Here is a 22,614-nt window from a genome sequence, read left to right as displayed (position 1 = left end):
ATTTTCCAATGTGTTGTATTGACATGACTAGCTCTGTTTTCTTATCGAACAAGCTTCTTACATTTTGATGGAAAAGTGTAAATGTACTGTGATTGTTAACCTTTGTAATGTCTTAGTTACCTTTTATTATTTATCATTTATTGTTGCAACTACACCTATACTTGTTCTGCGGCTCAGTCTTTCAGAAACATCTATCCAAAAAAAGACTAGTGAAAATATTGGAGGTCGCAGGATTGGACAGATATTGTTCAGTTATGTTGAATGTGTCTGTAAATTCGTCATGTAAGTAAGTTCTTATTAACCTTCAGATGTAGACTATGACATTTATTATACAACTGTATGAGGGTTGCTGCTTCAAGCACAGACATATATGGTTCCTCCAGCTGTTGAGTGACATAAAAGTCTGCATTTATACATTCAAGAGAATGCTTCATCCAGGGCTTGGCATATCAATCAAAGAGTGACAAGACCTTGATGTTTTTGTGAGAAGTATTGCTGTCATCTTACGTCCAAAAACTGGTCTGATGTAGCTCTAATGCTACTCTATCCTGTACAAGCCTGTTCATTTCCAGATAACTACTGCAACTCAGATCCTTCTGAATCTGCTTACTGTATTCAGTTTTTGGCCTCTCTCTGCAATTTTTACCCCTCACATTTCCCTCCAGTACTAAATTAATAATCGCTTGATGTCTCAGAATATGTCCTACCAACTGATCCCTCCTGCTAGTGAGGTTCATCATCATTTCATTGGGCCTTTGTCCCACTTATGTGGTCGGCCCTCCTACTATGGAGTTGGCAATGTTAGTGTCGGGGGTGGCCAGACGCCTGCTCCTGCTAGTCAGGTTATGCCACAAATTTCTTTCCTCCCCCAATTCTATTCAGTACCTCCTCTTTAGTTATTTGATCTAACCATTTAATCTTCAGCATTCTTTATAGCACCACATATCAAAAGCTTCTGTTCTTTTCTTGTCTGAATGATTTACTGTCCTTCTTTCCCTTCCATATCAGACTACACTCCAACCAAAAAACACCAGAAAAGAATTCCGAGCATTTAATTTTGTATGTCTGTGAAGCTGAATGGTTAGCATCACTGTCTTCAGAGCAGAAGGACCTGGATTTGATTTCTGCTACCTCCTCAGATTTTTCTAATGTAGGGCAGTCTGAATAGAATCTACTCAGCCTTGCAAGGCCAAATAAAGAGCTACTTGAATAAAGAAGGAATGGCACTCTAAGGACTCACCTACTGACAATACAAGGTTGAGGGATTGATGACCCACGATCACAGATAGCTCGTCGTACTGCCTTGTATGCAGCAGTTGACCAATCAGAACAGACCTGAGGCCTAATCCACGAGTGGTGTGGTGTGTTTGCAAATTTCTCTTCTCCAGAAATATCTGTTTTGTTATTGCCAGTCGGCATTTTATGTCTTCTATACTTTGTCCACCTTCTTTTTTTTACCCACATAACTTTCAGTGTGTCATTTCCTAATCTAATTCCCTCTGAACTACATGATTTAATTTGACTTCATTTCATTACCATTGCCTTACTTTTTTAATGTTCATTTTATAAAATCTCTTCCAGATGCTGTTCATTCCATTCATCTGCTATTCCTAGTTATGTGCTGCCTCTGACAATTAGAATGTCATCAGCAAGCCTTGAGGTTTTTTATTTCTTCTCCCTGAACTGTAATCACCTTTCCAAAGCTGTTCTCAGTTCTGTTGACAGCTTGTTCAATGTACAGATTGAATACTATCAGAGAGAGACTACAACCTGGCCTTGCTCCCTTTTTGACCACTGATCCCTTACATGTGCTTTGAATCTCATAACTACTGTTTGGTTTCTGTAAAAGTTGCATATTATCTATCATTCCCTTTATTTTGTCCCTGCTACTTTCAGCATCTCAAAGAGTGTAGTCCAGTCTGCAAGCTTCCCTTTTAAATCTACAAATGCAATACATGTAGTTTTGCCTTCCTTAAACCTATATTAGAAGATAACTTTTAGGATTACTATTGTTTTGCACGTTTCTGAATTTATACAGAATCTAAACTGATAATCCACAAGGTTGACCTCCACCAGTTTTTCGATTCTTTTGTAAATAAGTCATGTTAGCATTTGCAACTACCATTTATTAAACAGATATTACGCTGGTTCATAAATTCGTAGCATTTTCCCATAAATTTAATAAATACAGCAAATACACATAACAGGGACTTTAGTTATCTGTAATATAGTCTCTTTCACTGTTTACTACAGTCTGCAAACACTGAGGTAATTTTTTTATTCCACAACTGTAGAAATCATGTGCTTTTGAGGTGAAGGAACTCATCGAGCCATGTTTGGAGTGCATTTTTAATTGGAAAGGAAGTTCTTTGAAGATTCTTTGATAGAGAGCACCAAAGATGAAAATTTGATTATGCAAAGATCAGATGGATAAAGTGGGTGTGGAATGACTTCCCAACCCAACTCCTGTGTACTGTTTTTTGTCAGTATTGCAGAATACAGGTGGGCATTATCATGGAGTAGCATCACTTCATGAAATCTTCCTGGGTCATTGTTGTTGTATTGTGTATGTAAGACATCTCAGTTGTTGACGATAAGTGTCAGCAGTGATGGTTACGTTCATATTGCATCACACCAAGCAGTTCCATCAGATGCACACCATTATCTTTTGTGGATCCACTCAGGCATTTTTATGGGGAGTTGCTGCTCTGTTTCGGCTCAACCGTTCCATTCTTTTCCTTATGTTACCATAAAGACAACATTTATCATCACCATTAATGATACAAGAGGTATGAGCAGTGTTTATCACTAGCCAATTGATGACAAGCAAGCAGAGATCCAAGTATGGCCACCAGCTTAGTTTGTAATTTGGGCTTAGAGCATGCGGTACCCATACACCTGATTTTTGAACCTTCCTCATTGCATGCAAACATCACACTGTGGTGGAATGATTACAGTTCATCACATTTCCAATTTTTGAGTACACTGACATGGGTCATTGTGGATTAATGCATTTAAACCATCTTCATCAAACACTGGAGGTCTTTGTGAACATGGAAAGTCACTAATGTCAAAATGATCCCCCTTAAAACAAGAAAACCATTTACTTGCCATGCTCTGTCCAATGGCACAAATGTTTCTGGCTGCCACCACCACTGTCACCCCTCTATTGATTTCAAACAGGAGAATACGCCAGAAAAGTTCTGATTTCTCCACTTGATACTCCATTTTCTAATGTCCACAGCTCCTCTCTCTACCACCAAATGACAGTATGTAAATTCATATAGCAACAGTGAACTACAGATAAAAATGACAATTGATAAATAAGCCCATAGGAACTGCCATACCAATGAAAAAAAAAGAAAGAAAGAAAGAAAATGCTACAAGCTTACGCACCAACCTAATAGTTTGGTACCCTGTCATCTGTGACCAACTGCCTCTTTTGGAATTGGAATTCTTACATTTTCCTTTAATATGATGGTATTTAATCTTTCCCATTTTATCTTGCACATGAAGCAGAATAATTTTTTGTTGTGGTTGGCTCTCCTAAGCTTTGGAATAATTCTGAGGGAATGGCATTTATTACAGGGGACTTGATTCAAACCGAGTGAGGTGGCGCAGTGGTTAGACACTGGACTCACATTCGGGAGGACGATGGTTCAATCCCGCATCTGGCCATCCTGATTTAGGTTTTCCGTGATTTCCCTAAATCACTCTAGGCAAATGCCGAGATGGTTCCTCTGAAAGGGCATGGCCGACTTCCTTCCCCATCCTTCCTTAATCCGATGAGACCGATGACCACGCTGTCTGGTCTCCTTCCCCCAACCAACCAAACCAAACTTCATTCAAACTAGGTCTTTCAGAGGTCTGTCAAATACTTCTCACAATATCATATCTTCCATCTCGTCTTCATGTTTTTCCTGTTCTTTTTCTATAATATTGCCTCCAAAATCATTTCACTTGTATAGCTCTTCTATACATTCTCTCCACCTTTCAGCTTTCCTTTCTTTGCTTTAGTAATACTATGCCATTTGAGCTCTTGCTAGACATACACCTGTTTCTCTTTTCTCAAAATGTCTCTTTAATTTTCCTTTATGCAGCTGTCTTTCATCTAGTCAAGCATGCTTTTATAATCTTGCATTTGTCATCTATTCATTCCCGCTTAGTCATTTCACACTTTCTATCAGTCTCTCAGAGAACACTATTTTATATTCATCAAGTTAATGAAAAATCACAAAAAAGGCTATACTTCTCAGTAGCAGCTTTGCTTATGAGAAGGTTATGTCTCTAACAGATGCAGTTATCTTTTCTCCAAACAACCAAAATGAAATGTGGCAGTCAAAGATATCAAACCTGAATGTCCAATATTTTCAGAGAGTGCTCTGCCTCAGTAGTTGACAAATTTATTTATTTCCAAAAATTTACTCTTACATAAGCAAAAGACAGAAATACAGCTTTCTTTTACAAATGAAATCAGAGAAAGAGTAGCTAACATCTGAAACTTAACTGTCTTGTGCCAGGAAGTGTGAGCTTTAATTACTACAGAGGTCCAGCTTTAATCAATGCTTAAAGATGAAACAGAAGGAAAAAATGCGAAGTGTGATAGAAGAAAGAGATACCACATGCTATGCTTGAAAATATACTAAATTTCAAGTAGAATCCCAATATCATTTTCAGCATTTATTGAGTGTAAAACGAATGAGCTTGAAAAGGTAAATCATATTTAATGCTTTGATGGCAGCTGCAGTTGGCACAGATGATTTTACACTGTCTGGCAAAAAATTGAAGCATCCAGAAGTGGATGAGGAAACAAAATTACACTTTGAGTCGAGAGAGTATGCGATGGTATTGTCGTAATCCAGAAAAGAGGTCAAGCAGTAAAATGTTGCCTCCCCCCTCCCCACATCTCTGGCCTGGATGAATGCCATAGTTTGATTGGGAAAGGTGTCATAAAGCCACTGCATCTTCTCCTGAGACAAGGTGTCCCGCAACTGTTGTAACTACTGGCACTGGGACAGATCTGATCCCAGACATTTTCTATTGAGAGCAGATCTGGGAAACTTTCTGGTCATGAGAGTATCTCAGCATCACACAGACAGTTCAGACACATTCCATTCCATTTTCATTTCATTTTATTATCTTCCTGTAAATAATCTACATGTTGTAGGAATTGTCACAACCAAGTTATCATACTAGTACAAGTACTACAGACATAATAATGGAATATAACTTTCAATGCATTTTTTAAAAGTACAAATTTAGACATATAAATTAAAATTTTTGGCAATAAATTTACACACAATCAAAGTACTCATCTACGTCATAGAAAGTTTTGCTTAAAAAGTAATTTTTAAGCTCAGTCTTAAATTTTACTACATCTATTATTTCCTTCATGTACACTGGCAGAGAATTGTAAAGTTTTATTCTCAAATAACTTACATGCTTTTGGGTTTGTGTTGTCCTTACCCTTTCTACATACAAATTCTTACAAGTTCTAGTATTATAATTATGGCAGTCCTCATCTGTACATAGATTTTTCATGTGTTCTCTTGTACACAGAAGGCTTTTAAAAATATACAGTGATGGTTTTGTGAGTATTTGCAGTTCTTTAAAAAGGGGCCTACAATGAGTTCTTGGAGAGTGATGTGTTACGATTTGTATAGCTCTTTCCTGAAATTTGAAGATATCTGTTAAGCTTGATTTAGTTTTGCCCCAGAACACTATGTCATAAGACACGATGGACTGAAAGTAAGCAAAATACACTACTCTAGTACAGTCTGTGCTGCAATCCTCTAGATGCCATGTGTGGACAAACACTGGCCTGTTGAAAAGTCGCATTACGTTAGTGTCGCACGAGAGGTAGCACATGAATACGCAGGATATCCATTATATACCATAGTGCCATCATAGTTCCCTTAACCACTACTAGCTATGACCTGAAGTCCTACCTGTTCACTCCCCATTCCATGATGCCAAGAATAACACTGCGGTGCCTCTCAAAACGTTGCATGAATGGTAGTGTAGAACAGTGATTCACAGCTGAGCATAGCACAATGCCATCTGTCAGCAGTCCATACGTCCTCTTCATTCTACCACTCCAAACACAGCTGTTTGTGTTGTTGTGTTGATGGCAGCCAATATTCAACATCATCTGCCATATGTGATCTAGTACATATGATACTTATGAAATTAGATGAAAAAGAGAGGGTGGCATGCTTATTCGTAGATTTATCATGTGCATTCATCACAGTATCTCATGAGCTGCTACTTGAGAAACTGGAAACTTATGGTATCAGAGGAATATCCAAAAGTCTCATGCAGTCATACCTACAAGACAGATATCAGCTCACACAAGTCACACACAAAGTGTACAATGTTACTAAGAAGTACAGCTCCAGTCCAGCTATTGATGGTATGCCCCAAGGATCAGTTCTGGATCCTTTATTGTTCATACAACACTCCTGGAAATGGAAAAAAGAACACATTGACACCGGTGTGTCAGACCCACCATACTTGCTCCGGACACTGCGAGAGGGTTGTACAAGCAATGATCACACGCACGGCACAGCGGACACACCAGGAACCGCGGTGTTGGCCGTCGAATGGCGCTAGCTGTGCAGCATTTGTGCACCGCCGCCGTCAGTGTCAGCCAGTTTGCCATGGCATATGGAGCTCCATCGCAGTCTTTAACACTGGTAGCATGCCGCGACAGCGTGGACGTGAACCGTATGTGCAGTTGACGGACTTTGAGCGAGGGCGTATAGTGGGCATGCGGGAGGCCGGGTGGACGTACCGCCGAATTGCTCAACACGTGGGGCGTGAGGTCTCCACAGTACATCGATGTTGTCGCCAGTGGTCGGCGGAAGGTGCACGTGCCCGTCGACCTGGGACCGGACTGCAGCGACGCACGGATGCACACCAAGACCGTAGGATCCTACGCAGTGCCGTAGGGGACCGCACCGCCACTTCCCAGCAAATTAGGGACACTGTTGCTCCTGGGGTATCAGCGAGGACCATTCACAACCGTCTCCATGAAGCTGGGCTACGGTCCCGCACACCGTTAGGCTGTCTTCCGCTCACGCCCCAACATCGTGCAGCCCGCCTCCAGTGGTGTCGCGACAGGCGTGAATGGAGGGACGAATGGAGACGTGTCATCTTCAGCGATGAGAGTCGCTTCTGCCTTGGTGCCAATGATGGTCGTATGCGTGTTTGGCACCATGCAGGTGAGCGCCACAATCAGGACTCCATACGACCGAGGCACACAGCACCAACACCCGGCATCATGGTGTGGGGAGCGATCTCCTACACTGGCCGTACACCTCTGGTGATCGTCGAGGGGACACTGAATAGTGCACGGTACATCCAAACCGTCATCGAACCCATCGTTCTACGATTCCTAGACTGGCAAGGGAACTTGCTGTTCCAACAGGACAATGCACGTCCGCATGTATCCCATGCCACCCAACGTGCTCTAGAAGGTGTAAGTCAACTACCCTGGCCAGCAAGATCTCCGGATCTGTCCCCCATTGAGCATGTTTGGGACTGGATGAAGCATTGTCTCACGTGGTCTGCACGTCCAGCACGAACGCTGGTCCAACTGAGGTGCCAGGTGGAAATGGCATGGCAAGCCGTTCCACAGGACTACATCCAGCATCTCTATGATCGTCTCCATGGGAGAATAGCAGCCTGCATTGCGGCGAAAGGTGGATATACACTGTACTAGTGCCGACATTGTGCATGCTCTGTTGCCTGTGTCTATGTGCCTGTGGTTCTGTCAGTGTAATCATGTGATGTATCTGACCCCAGGAATGTGTCTAAAGTTTCCCCTTCCTGGGACAATGAATTCACGGTGTTCTTATTTCAATTTCCAGGAGTGTATATGTTAATGATCTGCCCACAGAACACAACAGAAAGACACTTAACTATGTGGATGACACAACTGTTGTTACATGGGGAACCAACGAGAATGATTTGGCCCAAAATTGTTCTGGTGTCTTATTTGGATTGAAGAATTACTTCCAAAACAATCACTTAAGCTTAAACATCAATAAAACAAATCTAATGGAATTTCAAATACACCACAAACAATATGAAATGCAATGGAGTGTTGTGTCTGATGGTTCAGAAACAAAATTGAAAGATAAAACTTCCTTCCTTGGTATACCTCACATATGGAATTGAAGTATGGGGATGTGCTGCTGCCAAGCATGTAAATAGGGTATTCATCATTAAAAAAAAGGCAGTTAGGAGCATGTGTAAGCTAAAAGATAAGGAGTCCTGCAAAGCAGTTTTCAAAATTAAGAAACTACTAACACCGCCATCACTATACAGGGTGGTCCATTGATTGGGATTGGGCCATATATCTCAGGAAATAAGCATCAAACGAAAAAACTACGAAGAACAAAACTTGTCTAGCTTGAAGGGGGAAAGGAGATGGTGCTATGGTTGGCCTGCTAGATGGCACTTCCATAGATCAAATGGATATCAAATGCATTTTTTTTTGCATTATTTTAAAATAGGAACCCCCATTTTTTATTATATATTCGTGTAGTACGTAAATAAATATGAATGTTTTAGTTGGACCACTTTTTTTGCTTTGTGATAGATGGTGCTGTAATAGTCACAAACATATGGCTCACAAATTTAGACAAACACTTGGTAACAGGTAGGTTTTTTAAGTTAAAATACAGAACGTAGGTACATTTGAACATTTTATTTTGGTTGTTCCAACATGATACATGTAACTTTGTGAACTTAACATTTCTGAGAACACATGCTGTTACAGCGTAATTACCTGTAAATACCACATTAAAGCAATAAATGCTCAAAATGATGTCCATCAACATCAATGTTTTTGGCAACACGTGTAACGACATTCCTCTCAACAGCGAGTAGTTCGCCTTCCGTAATGTTCAAACATGCATTGACAATGTGTTGATGCATGATGGCAGGCATTGTTAGTGGATCACAATAGCAAATATAAATATCCTTCAACTTTGCCCACAGAAAGAAATCTGGGGATGTCAGATCCAGTGGACGTGCGGTACATGGTATGGTGGTTCAACGACCAATCCACCTGTCATGAAATATGCTATTCAGTACCACTTCAACCCCACGTGAGTTAGGTGCCGGACATCCATCATGTTGGAAGTACATGCAGTGAAACATCTTGTAGTAACATCGGTAGAACATTACATAGGAAATCGGCATACATTGCATCATTTAGATTGTCATCGATAAAATGGGGGCCAATTATCCTTCCTCCCATAGTGCCACACCATACATTAACCTGCCAAGGTCACTGATGTTCCACTTGTTGCAGCCATCGTGGATTTTCCATTGCCCAATAGTGCATATTATGCCGGTTTACGTTACAGATGTTGGTGAATGACGCTTCGTCACTAAATAGAATGCGTGCAAAAAATCTGTCATCGTCCCATTATTTCTTTTGTACCCAGTGGCAGAACTGTACATGACATTCAAAGTCATCACCATGCAATAACTGGTGCGTAGAAATATAGTACCAGTGCAATCGATGTTGATGTAGCATTCTCAACACCGACGTTTTTGACATTCCCAATTCTCGTGCAGTTTTTCTGCTACTAATGTGCAGATTAGCTGCGACAGCAGCTAAAACACCTACTTGGGCATCATTATTTGTTGCAGGTTGTGGTTGACATTTCACATGTGGCTGAACACTTCCTGTTTACTTAAATAACATAACTATCCGGCGAACGGTCCGGACACTTGGATGATGTCGTCCAGGATACTGAGCAGCATACATAGCACACGCCCGTTGAGCATTTTGATCACAATAGCCATACATCAGCATAATATCGGCCTTTTCTGAATAGTCTATTTTAACATGGGTAATGTATCACGAAGCAAATACCGTCCACACTGGTGGAATGTTACATGATACCACATACTTATAGATTTGTGACTATTACAGCGCCTTCTATCACAAAGCAGAAAAGGTATTCCAACTAAAACATTCATATTTCTTAACTTACTACATGAATATGTAATTTAAAAAAAATGGGGGTTCCTATTTAAAAATATGCAGTTAATATCCATTTGACCTATGGCAGCACCATCTAGTGGGCCAACCATTGCGCCATCTGGCTTCCCCCTTCAAGCTAGACGGGTTTCATTCTTTGTAGTTTTTTCATTTGAAGCTTATTTCATGAGATATTTGGCCCGGTCACTATCAATGAAACCACCCTGTATATTTATAAAACAGTTCAGCTGATGCTAAAATACAAGCACTACTATCATCTAAGTAGAGAAGTGCACATGTACAATACTACGAGGGACAATGATTACCACCTGGAATGAAATAATACAAAAAGTGCAGACAAGAGCCCCTATTACATGGGGATCAAATTTTATAACAAACTTTTAAAAAAATTAAAATGTTTAAGTGGAAGCTGCTTTGAAATTGTCTTGAAGGAGTTCCTCAGCAATACGTGTTTTTATAGTATTAAGGAATTCCTCTCAGTAGTAGAATACTTTCATTTGTACAAATAGTATTTACGTGCACCAAAAAAAAAAAAAAAAGCAACATAATTTTTTTATCTGTAGGCCTATTGTATACAATTGTTTCCCACAATGTTATAAGGGGAAATGATCAATATGTAAACCATCCAAAACAAATCCTTGTATTTGTCCATGGAGAATAAATAAATAATTCCCTAGTGCGGCTGCTGCTAGTCTCCGACCAATGGTAGAGGGTGGCGCAGAATGTTGTAGGGAGTTTATTAGTTGTTCTCGGACGGCAGGCACAGATGTGAAAGGGTTACAAAGTGCTTGGTGCATGATATAGCAATTTTTGAATATACTGGACAGGTGCAGTGAACCAGAACCTTGACAAGAGTATGTCTGCTCTCATGTTCCCAACCAGTTGCAATAACCCCTCATTAATGTTAAACCTCCAGAAATGTTTCAGTTTAGCCAGTGAGTCCATAGATGGTGGTATAAGGGGCATACAGTATAACTGGTCATGCTTTCCCACCTGAGTTTTGCAGTAATTAAGCCAGTCCATCTGTGAGCTGACTTAGTGAGCCGCCACGTAAGAATTCTTCCTACCTGTTGGGTGGAGATGCTCTCATACTTTTATGTCCCCTTGCAGAGCCTAATAGTGCCAACAGATTCTTAAATTGCGGTGCTACTGCCTATGTTTTATGTAATGAAGCAGGAAGACGTTTTTTGTGCAAATAATTTTTACACAGGATGCCATTTTGGTGCGTTTATTTAAGATACACAATAAAATGAACTCGTTCACACTGATTGTAAGCTAAGTATTAAAAGTACAAGAGCATGGTCTACTACATGGCTAGATCAAAAAGTATCCTATCAAAGACTGCTGATTACAGTGCACAGTCTGTAATGTGAGTATACAGTCGGTATAGTTCATATGAGATTGTACATCTTCTGTTATGCCAAAGCTATTCATTTATTTATTAATATCAACGTTTTCTGGCATCATAAAGTTACTAGGAGGTAGTATTTATGACCCATAGACTACTCATAATGTCTGAGTGGTAAAAGACTACTTTTGTTAGCAAATATTTATTGATAATAATTAGTTGATTTGCACCAGAATAAATGTACTCTCCCCTACATATCTCTCTGGTGGTGTGACAAGTGTTTTCTACCTCAGCAACTGTTGGTGCTGGCCCTGAGAGCAGCAGGTGGCCAACCACCTCTGCTAGCTAGTGTGAGAACCTATTGCTCACTCCTTATTTGTACATACTGCAGCACTGATGCATTCTGTTCATGTATGTTAAATGGCAAAACTTACACAGTTTGACATTAGGCCATGGTCCCAACTGAATTCCATGTGTATTTCGATATTGCATGATTCAAACAGTCGGCCAAATGGAGACCCACAACGAGCCCCTTTCAAACTCTGTCAGGTGCTGATACTACAGCAAGAGAAGCAACTCTAATCAGAGAATTGCAACACTAATCATTTGTATTCTTGCCAGTGGTGAAAATGTGTAGAAAGTTGTATTGACATCCAGCCAAATCTTCTGGTGCTTCCCCCTTCCTCCTCTTATTTCCTATTTTTTCAGTGAAGATTAAAATTGGTCCCAAAATAAATTATTCCTAACACTAACTGAAAAAATAAGACATCAGTTTTGTCAAGTCAAGTGTTAAAGGGATTACAAAAATCATTAGGATACTGAAAAGCAGTGGCTCTCATGGCTAAAATCTTATGTTTTTTCTGCTTTATGACAAACACTGTTACTTTCTTCTTGTAAAAAGAAAAACAAAAAAGGTAGTATAAATTCCTAATTTCTTGATTTGTGTTAGATAGGAGCTTGCTGAATATCTTCATAATAGAGATTACAACTTTCATTATGACCCTAGACAGGAAGGCAAAGTCTATATGAAATTTATTTTTGTGACTATGTGATCACATTTTTATTGAAACTGATGTTTATCATCAACAACAAAACCCATTAAGGAATAAATGTATTTGGACGTCAGTGTAATAATTCTAACATCCTTAAAAAGTCTCATAATGAATAGTGTTTTATTCGTCTCACAACATACAATTTCTAATCATATGATTAGTGTGCGGGAGACATGTCAAAAAAATGGATACAACAACTTAGGCCTAATTAGTACAAAGAATTTTAACATTAATATAAACTTTTATTTTTCTGTCCTCCCTTTTTTGAAGGACAGCTACATTTACACACAAGACTATACGTAAATTTATCCTGCTCAACTGTCCAGTTCATCCTTTATAAATTCCTCAACAGTGGAGTAGCAGTGTTTGACAAGTATATCATATAGCTTTGTTTTCAGTGTCTCTAGGTTCACACTCAGAACATTCTTTCCTTTTAGCTTGTTACGAATTTTCATTGCCATATACTAAGGAGACTATACATATAGGTTTAAGCAATGAGTGGGAAGCATAAAATTGTCTCTGTTTCTCATGTTATATGTGTGATTGAAACAGTTTTTCTTGAATAACTCTAAATTGCTGTGTAGAAAGATGATGATATCATAGATGTATAAGGAGGGAACTCTTAATAACTGTTGTTTTTCAAATAGTGGGTGACATGATGTCCTTGGATGGGTTCTACACATGTTCCTTATTATTATTTTCTGTAACTTTAGTATGCACAATATATTGCTTGAATTTCCCCAAAAAATAATACCATACCATATCTTACAACTGATTGAAAGTAGCTGTGGTATGCAATTTTCCTTATATTCATGTCTGTTGCACCAGCTAATATTTGCATAGTAAATGCAAAGCTACATAATTTGTTTAACAGGTAGTCAACATGTTTATTCCAATTTAAATTTTTATCTAGGTTTAACCCTAAAAATTTCATAGAATCCACTTCTTCTATATCCTGATTTTTATGAGTTACTTTAATTTCTTGGGGCTTTGACTGTTTTGTTCTGAATTGGACCATGTTGGGGATGTTCAGTCTTAATCCATTCAGTTGAAACCATGTTTCTAGTTTGTTCATTGTGTTTATTATGTAGAGAATGATGTTTTCTGGCTCCTGGTTTTCAAATAATACAGATGTGTCATCTGCAAATAAAATTGATGGAGCACTTATATTGTTCGGTAAATCATTAACATAATTTATATTACACGATATTCTTACTGCCAAATTCTGGTGAATAAATATTATTTACTTTATTTGCACTGCTCCATAACATAATACCGTAAGACAAGAGAGTGAAAATATGCCAATATATTTATCCTTAGATCAACACAATGACAGATGCTGCTAAAGGCATAACACAGTGAACAGGGCTTCTTGATTAGTTTATTCAGATGTTGGACCCATTTCTTGTTATCCAAATGAAGTCCAAAGAATTTTACATCATGTGCTTCACTTAGTATATGGCCACTGCAACTCATCACTTAATTGGGATGGTGCATAAGTTCATAGCATTTTTCCGTAAGTTTAATAAACACAACAGACACACATAACACGGACTTTAGTCATAAGTAATATATTCTCCTTCACGATTTACAACAATCTGCCAATGCCAGAGTAGCCGTTCAATTCCATGACTGTAGAAAATGTGTGGTTTCGAGGCAAAGAACTCTTCAAACCATAATTAGAGCACATTATCATCTGGAAACGAAGTTCCTTGAAGGTTGTTTCATAGAGAGCCAAAAAACATAAAAAATTTAGGGTACAAGATCAGGTCTATAAGGTGGATGTAGAATGAGTTTCCAGTCAACTTCTGTATAGTGTTAAAATCAAACATTGGAAAATCCAGGATGGAATGTAACAGTGTTATGAAAAGGATAGTTACTACTCACCATATAGCAGAGATGCTACAAGTTTGTAGTCTGGCTTCAGATGTCAGAGACTGTGTTCATGTGTGTTTGAGTTAATTCGTGTGTGTGTGTGTGTGTGTGTGTGTGTGTGTGTGTGTGTGTGTGTGTGTGTGTGTGTGTGTGTTTTTGTTCTGTCTATCTGTGACTCAGCATCTCTGCTATATGATGAGCAGCAACTATCTTTTTCATAACATTGTTCCCTTATACTGTTTTTTGCCAGTCTATTACAATGCTGATGGGTATTACCATGGAGTAGCATTATTTCATGCAGTCTTCCTGGTTGTTCTTCTTGTATTGTGTCTCCAAGACTTCTCATTTGTTGACAACAAATGTTGTGATGGTTAAACCTGGGGGAAGCAATTTGTAGTACATCATACTGTCACTGTTCCACCAGATGCAGGAGATTATCTTTTGTGGATGTGCATCGGTCTTTGCATGGGGAGTTGCTGCTTTGTTTGGGCTCAACCATTCCTTTTTTTCCTTATGTTAGCATAGAGGCATCATTTCTCATCAGCAGTAATGATACAGGATGGGAATGGTCAGTGTTGGTTATAAGGCAATTGATGACAAGCAAGCAGAGATGCTCATATGGCCACCAGCTGATTTTTGAGACTTTGGATTTTAGCATGTGGTATCTATACACCTGATTTTAGCATCTTCCCCATTGCATACAAATGTCGCACTATGGTGGAATGATCACAGTTTACCACATTTACAAGTTCTTGAGTACACTGACATGGATCATTGTGGATTAATGCGTTTGAGTTATCTTCATCAAACGCCAAAGGTCTTCCTGAAAATGGAGAGTCACTAATGCCAAAATGATCCTCCTCAAAACAAGATAATCATTTTGTTGTCATGCTCTGTCCAGTGTAATTATCCCTTGACATGGCACAAATGTTTTTGGCTGCCTCCGCTGCTGTCATTCCTCTGTTGTCAGAAATGCTCTAATTCCTTCACTTGGCACTCCATCTTCTAACATCCTCAGCTGCACTCGATATCTCCACATGTCTAAATGACAGTGTGTGAACCAAAATAGTAACAGTGAACTGCAAATAAAAAATTACAATCAGTAAATAAAACCATATCAACCAGAATACTAACATGCAAAACAAAAATGCTACAAACTTACACCCAAAACTAATGTAAGCCATTGTGAGATAAAGACTTAAATGTTTAACTTGAACCACTTCTAAGAGCTTATATGAGCTGTGTCTTTTAAGGCTGAATCTAGACCCATGATTAATTCACCTCAATCATCCTTTACATTCACTGGAAGATCATTTCTGTAGTTAAGGAACAAGAGTGGGTCAAATACTGATCCTTGATGCATTCCACATATTATGTTCCCCCATTCTGAGATTAGTTTCAAGCATATGACACAGGCTGTTGATGAGAGCCTCTGCTCTCTGTTATCAGGGTAATATTCCATCAATCCAAGAGTGATGCCATTAATGACACAACACTTCAGTTTGCCAAGTAGAATTTTGTGATCCGCTCAGTCCGAGGCTCTGACAAGGTCACGGAATACACTAACTGGACAACTTGTCTTTTTTAACTTTGCTAGCACTTCATTTGTGAAAGTCTATTACAGCTTTCTTTGTATTCAGTCCCTTACAAAAACCAAACTGAGAAGCAGCTAACAAGTTATGGTCAAATATGTGAGGCCCTGTTCCATCATAGGCAACTTACGCAAACATCTTTGAAAAAATAGGAAGGATGGTTGTACATCTTAAATAGAGGTGATTTCTCATCTCCAATTCTGAAGACGCATGTTACTACAGGATATTTAAATCTGTCAGGAAATATGGATCAACTCATTGATTAATTACAAAGATAGCTTTAGTATAATTATATCAAGTCAGAACAAAATTGTATTATTTTACTACAAATACTGTCACGGCTGGCAGAATTACTTCTTGGTGATCTAATGAATTTTGTAATCTCTTTCTGAAACTAATATGTGTTTGTGGTACATGTAATGTGTACATGAGTTGCTCTCATTCAGCTGTATTTTGATGCTTATTAATGGGTGCAGAGTTTACTGCCCCAGTTAGGAAGTAATCATTAAAGTTGGTGTCCAATGATTTTAAAGTAGCACCATTTCTGCCAAAGCTATTTTCAAGTTTTGATTACCACTTATTGTATATATTACAAGAGCTCTCTCTTCATAGCAGAAGTTACTACAATCCCTGGAGTCATCCACAACTTATTGCTGTGTTCAATTTTGCCGTCATTTATTTTAGGGGGAAAAGATCCAAAGTGCTACAGGAATATGGTTAAGAAAGAATTGAATTTTCCATTAACACTGCCTCTGAAAACGAATTTTCATCATCTGTTGCACAATGTCCTACAATCTTCAAATGGAATTTTACTGTGGAAAATGATCCAGAGCTGGAGATCAACAAATCTTGGTTGTCTCTGTCAGTGCTATCTGACAGAAAATCTATGTTAAAGTCTGCAGAAAAAATAATTCTCCATTTAAGTCTGCATAACTGTATTGAACAGAGTCTACTTTATGAAGCTTTAGATATTTCCCACTGGTGGCCTGTAAACTGTCATTACTACCAACTTGTGTGTTTCCTGATCCACTGTTGTTGCACAGTAATTAAAAAACTGTTCAACACAATATTTGTTAACCTAAAGGGCCTGTAACTTATCCATCAACATGAAACATATAAAATCGCTAAGTTGCTCTAAGTCTTCTATTCAGTCCCTTGTTGACCAGTCTGGTGTGGCAGCTGATGATGGCTAACTGAAACATGAAGTTTCAAATTTCATGTTCAAGAAATCATTCACACAGCAGAATTGCACAACATGCCATCATTTGACCATTGGACAAACTTCCACATGGACAACAAAGTAACAAGCATACCTGACAAAGAGAAACAACTGAAAAATTTGAAAGCAAATAAATCATCAGGTCCAGATGGAATCCCAGTTCAATTTTACAAAGAGTACTTTATGCCATTAGCCTCTTATCTAGCTTGCATTTATCATGACTCTCACGCAGAGCAAAGTCCCAAGCAAATGGAAAAAAGTGCAGTTGACTCCAGTATATAAGAAAGGTAAAAGAACAGACCTGCAAAATTAGACAAAAATCCCTAATTTCTGTTTGCTGCAGAATCCTTGAACATATTCTCAGTTCAAATATAATAACCTTTCTTGATACTGAGAATCTTATGTGCATGAATGTGCGTGGTTTTAGAAACTTGGCTTGCTTTTTTTTCACATGGTATACTGAGAACTATGGATGAAAGGTAGCAGGAAAATTCCATATTTCTAGATTTCCAGAAAGCATTTGACATGGTGTCCCATTGCAGGCTGTTAACAAAGTTATGAGCATACGGAATAAGTTCACAGGTTATGTGAGTAGCTCAAGATCTTCTTAAATAATAGAACCCAGTATGTTGCTCTTGATGGTGAGTGTTCATCAGAGACAAGGGTATCGTCAGGAGCACCCTAGGGAACTGTGATAGGACCACTGTTGTTCTCTGTAAGCAGAAATGATTTGGTGGGCAGCAATCTGCAGTTGTTTGCCGACGATGCTGTGGTGTACAGTAAGGTGTTAAAGCTGAGTGACTGTAGGAAGATACAAGATGACTTAGACAAAAATTCCAGTTTATGTGATGAGTGGCAGCTAGCCCTAAATGTGGAAAAATGTAAGTTAATGTGAATGAGTAAGAAGAGAAAACCTGTAATGCTCAGATATGGTATTGCTAGTGTCCTGCTTGACACAATCAAGTCCTTTAAATATCTGGTCATAATGCTAATCAATACAAGGTGGAACAATCAAGTGAGAACTATGGTATGGAAGGCAAATGGTTGACTTCAGTTTATTGGGAGAATTTTAGGGAAGTGTGGTTCACCTGTAAAAGAGAGCACATATAGGATGCTGGTGCAACCTTTTCTTGAATACTGCTAGAATGTTTGGGATCCATAGCAGGGCAGATTGAATGACGACATTGAAACAATTCTGAGGCAGGCTGCTAGATTTGTTACCAGTGGGTCCGAATAACATTTAAGTGTTAAGGAGAACTCAAACGGGAATCCCTGGAGGGAAGGCAATGTCCTTTTCAAGAAACACAAGTGAGAAAATTTAGAGAACTGGCGTTTGAAGCTGACTTGTGAACGATTCTACTACCGCCAATATGCATTGTGTGTAAGGACCTAAAAGATAAGATATGAGAAATTGGGGCTCATACAAAGGCATACAGACACTTGTTTTTCCCTCGCTCTTTGTGAATTGATCAGGAGAGGAAATGACAAGGAGTGGTACAGGGTACCCTCTTCCACACACCATACGGATGCTCGCAGAGTGTGTATGTGGATGTAGATGAAACTGTTCAATTTCCATGACTTCCAAGTGATTTTGTGATGTGCACAACTTGTCTGTTGAAATCCTATCCACCCTTTAAATTTCCTATATGGAAATGGGAATTGTTGTCCATTTTATTTATGAGTTCTCATATTTTGATCAGAAGACACTAAAAGGCTTTTCTTTATTATTGGTGGTTTTTTCCAAGCTGCGGTATGTTGTAGTAGCAACTGTCTTTACTGTAACCATATTTATTCTACATTTCTATCTTTCAGGTGAATTTACCCTAAGAAAGTCTTAGCTAACATGATGGAAATCATTGGGATACAATGAATACTACTTTGATTAAATGGATGCTTCTGACAGTTAACAATGCTGAAAATAATTAAGTTATGCATTTTGTTAGTATGAAGTAGAAATTAATGGCAGCAGCTCAGTAATGTAAGATTTTCCTTGTATTTCTAGTAAGATATATAATATTCTGATTTCATGCATACCCTTGTCCCCCTACATTGTGGCATTTGTATAACAAGGCCAGTGCTTTTTTTGGCAGGTGGACTGGTTGTGGAGGGGTCAGTGTCAGGTAGGGAGATAGAGGGAGAAGAGGAGGGGGTGGGGGGAAAGTGAGGCCGAAGGGGTGAGGGACTCTGGGGGTGGGTGGCTCAGAGGGTGGCGGCCAGTTCACCGGCCAGGAAAACCAGGGAGTGGTGGTAGAGATATGGGATGGCACATTGTTAGTGACTGTTGGGAAGTGGCACACACTGAAGGCAATGTGGAGACAAATTGGGTGGGGGTGGCAGGATGGAGGAAGGATAAACTGTTGTTGGATGGAAGGTGTGGGAACAGCAGGTTACCTGAGACTGAGGCTAGAATGATTAAGGAAGCAAATGATGTGTTGTTGTAAGGATAACTCCTATCTGTGTAGTTCAGAGAAGCTGGTGGTGAAAGGAAGGATCCAGATGGCTCAGGTTGCGAAGCAGTTACTGAATCTGACCACACTGTGCTCATTCACCGACTCTGCTGCAAACACTGCATGGCTTTTCATGTTGCTAAGAGCACCAAACAGCTCTCCACAAGGATGAGCGGTTACCACCAAAGTGTTTTCAGGAGCAAAGTTGACCACCTGAGCACAATAGTGAGTTCAAAACTTCTTGGATGGTCTGAGAGACCACACCTCATGAGTTATGGTTTAAGGAGTAACTGTATTGCGAAATAAGTGAGATAACTCCAAGACCCTTAAAAAGTCTCACTATAATTATTCACTTCAGATGGACAAACACATTATTTACTTTAGGTGAGCTGCTCATGGTATAATTCCACAAGACAACAGTGATTCAAAATATGATAAATATAGCAAGAGTCTCTTCTTTAAGTCGACACAGTGAGAGATAGTTGCAAGACATAACACACTGAATTGAGTTTCTTGATTAGTTTGTCAATTGTTTGACGCAATTTTAATTTACTATCCAGCTTGACCCCAAGGAATTTTAGACACTGTGCTTCATGCAGTGCATGGCCATTAATGTTTGCTCTTGGTACATGACAGTCGTAACTGCTTGTCTGAAAGTGCATACTATGAGTCTTTGCGAAATTAAGATTTAAGCTGTCAGCTGTCAACCACTTGTATGTCTGTTAAGTTTTCACCTGAAAACCATGATGTTTTATGATAGTTCAATATTTGCATTGTAATATGTCATTACACAGTTTGATAATCTGACAACTGGTCAGATACATATCATTGTGCACAGTGTCCTTCCTTGCAATTCAAAGCTGTCTGGAAGTGAAAAATTTAACACCTGATTTTTTTTCTGTTAGACTGAATCAATCTTGAACATAGAACGTTATGCTTTTGAGCTTATCAAGTTATTCAAAATCTAAATCTTCTCACAAGGGGCATTTGAAAACTCCATGCAAAAATAAAAACTACTTATGTGTTTGGGGTAAACCTTTTTTATTTTTCAACATAGTCTCCTTTTAGACTTAACTTTGTCTATCCCTGTTCTAAATTGTTGATCCCTTCTGAATAATAGAAATTGTCCAAGTCTGCAAAATAGCTATTAGTTGCTACAATCACCTCCTCATTTGAATAAAATCCTTGTCCCGCCAACCACTTCTGCAAATTGGGGAACAAATAGTAGTCTGAGGGAGCCAAGTCTGGAGAATAGGGGGGATGTGAAACTAGGTGGAATCCTATTTCCATTAATTTTGCAGCCACAACTGCTGAGGAGTGTGATGGTGCATTGTTGTGATGGAAAAGGACATTTTTGCGGTCCAGTTGCCAGTGTTTCTTTTGCAGCTTGGTTTTCAAACAGTCCAATAATGATGAATAATATGCACCTGTAATAATTTTACCCTTTTCCAGATAGTCAATGAGGATTATCTATTGCAAATCCAAAAAGAAAATCGCCATAACCTTCCCGGCCGAAGGAATGGTCTTCACCTTTTTTGGTGCAGATTCTCCCTTGGTAACCCATTGTTTAGATTGTTGTTTGGTCTCAGGAGTATAGTAATATATCCGTGTTTCATCCACAGTGACTAAACAATTCTTAAAGTCCTGTGTATTCTTTCTGAACAGCTGCAAACCATCCTTGCAACACTTCACACTATTCCGCTTTTTGTCAAGCTTTAGCAATCGCGGAACCCATCTTGCGGATAGCTTTCTCATGTCGAAATGTTTATGCACAATATTATGTACTCATTCATTCAAGATGCCCACAGCACTATCAATCTCACACACCTTAACTCTTCTGTCATCCATCACCGTATCATTGATTTTATCAATGATTTCTGGAGCAGTAACCTCCATAGGGCATCCAGAATGTTCAGCATAACTAGTGTCCATATGGCCACTCCAAAAATTTTAAAACCACTTACAAACTGTTCTAACTGAAGGTGTAGAGTCACCATAATATTTATCAAGCTTCTCTTTAGTATCCTGAGGCATTTTGCCTTTCATAAAGTAATGTTTAATCACCCAAATTCTTTTTCATATATGTTTTGACAATCACTCGACTGTCTTGATTCACACGAATGCCAAACACAAAGAAATAGACCAATATGCCTGAAACTTGGTGTGCATTCTTTCCAAAGATGCTACTAACTAAACATGACCGCAATATGTGCTGGTGGTGCCATCTCTCAGACTTTGCATGGACTTTTCAAACACCCCTCGTACTTCTCTCCAGGCTTTTCAACATATTTTAGTGACCCTTAAATTAGGTTGATTCCCTTATAAAGATATGAAAATTTGTGAATCAGACAGCATTGCATGAAGATCTGTGATGATGTTTATTGCAATATGTGCCCTAAAAACCTTGGGATGCTGTAAGAAACACAACAGGCATGATTCAGCAACAAGTTTTTATTTACATCTTGTGGCTATCTTATTGGAAGGAAGCAAGTAGTATCAATGAGCCTGATCTTAAATGAATCAATACCCTGAATTTGCAAATTCAGACACTGCAACTCCAAACACTTCAGAATAGACAATTCTCGTTTATGTAGGTAGACTGTAAAAAAATTGCAGCAATGTTAGTACCTATAGTTCTCTGCCTAAATACAACTTATGATACATATTAACTTATGAATATACTATTGTAATTGAAGTTATTTGTATGGATGTTGCCTCTAAAAGTCCTTGGAAGAGCTTCTGTACTTACGTAAAATTCTTGAAAATGGAATTTATTAAACTGTAATTTAATTTTGTGCAAGATGTTCCATTATATAGCAGTTGGATATAAGTGTCCTGAGAGTGTAGGACTGTTGTCATTTTCTTAAAAATTCTTGGGAAATCTTGATTTCTTTAAGACAGTTCTATCCCAAGAACAGACATTATACCACACTGATTCCATTATTGTTTGCTTACCTGTTTGACAGCATTGACAGTTATACTTGCGGACAGTCACCTTGAGCACCTACAATGATTCAAGGACGGAATGCAGATACAGATCAAACTGTCTTGTCAATAGCA

This window comes from Schistocerca gregaria, chromosome 10, assembly GCF_023897955.1.
Source record: "Schistocerca gregaria isolate iqSchGreg1 chromosome 10, iqSchGreg1.2, whole genome shotgun sequence".
NCBI lineage: Eukaryota > Metazoa > Arthropoda > Insecta > Orthoptera > Acrididae > Schistocerca > Schistocerca gregaria.
This window is presented reverse-complemented; position numbering follows the sequence as displayed.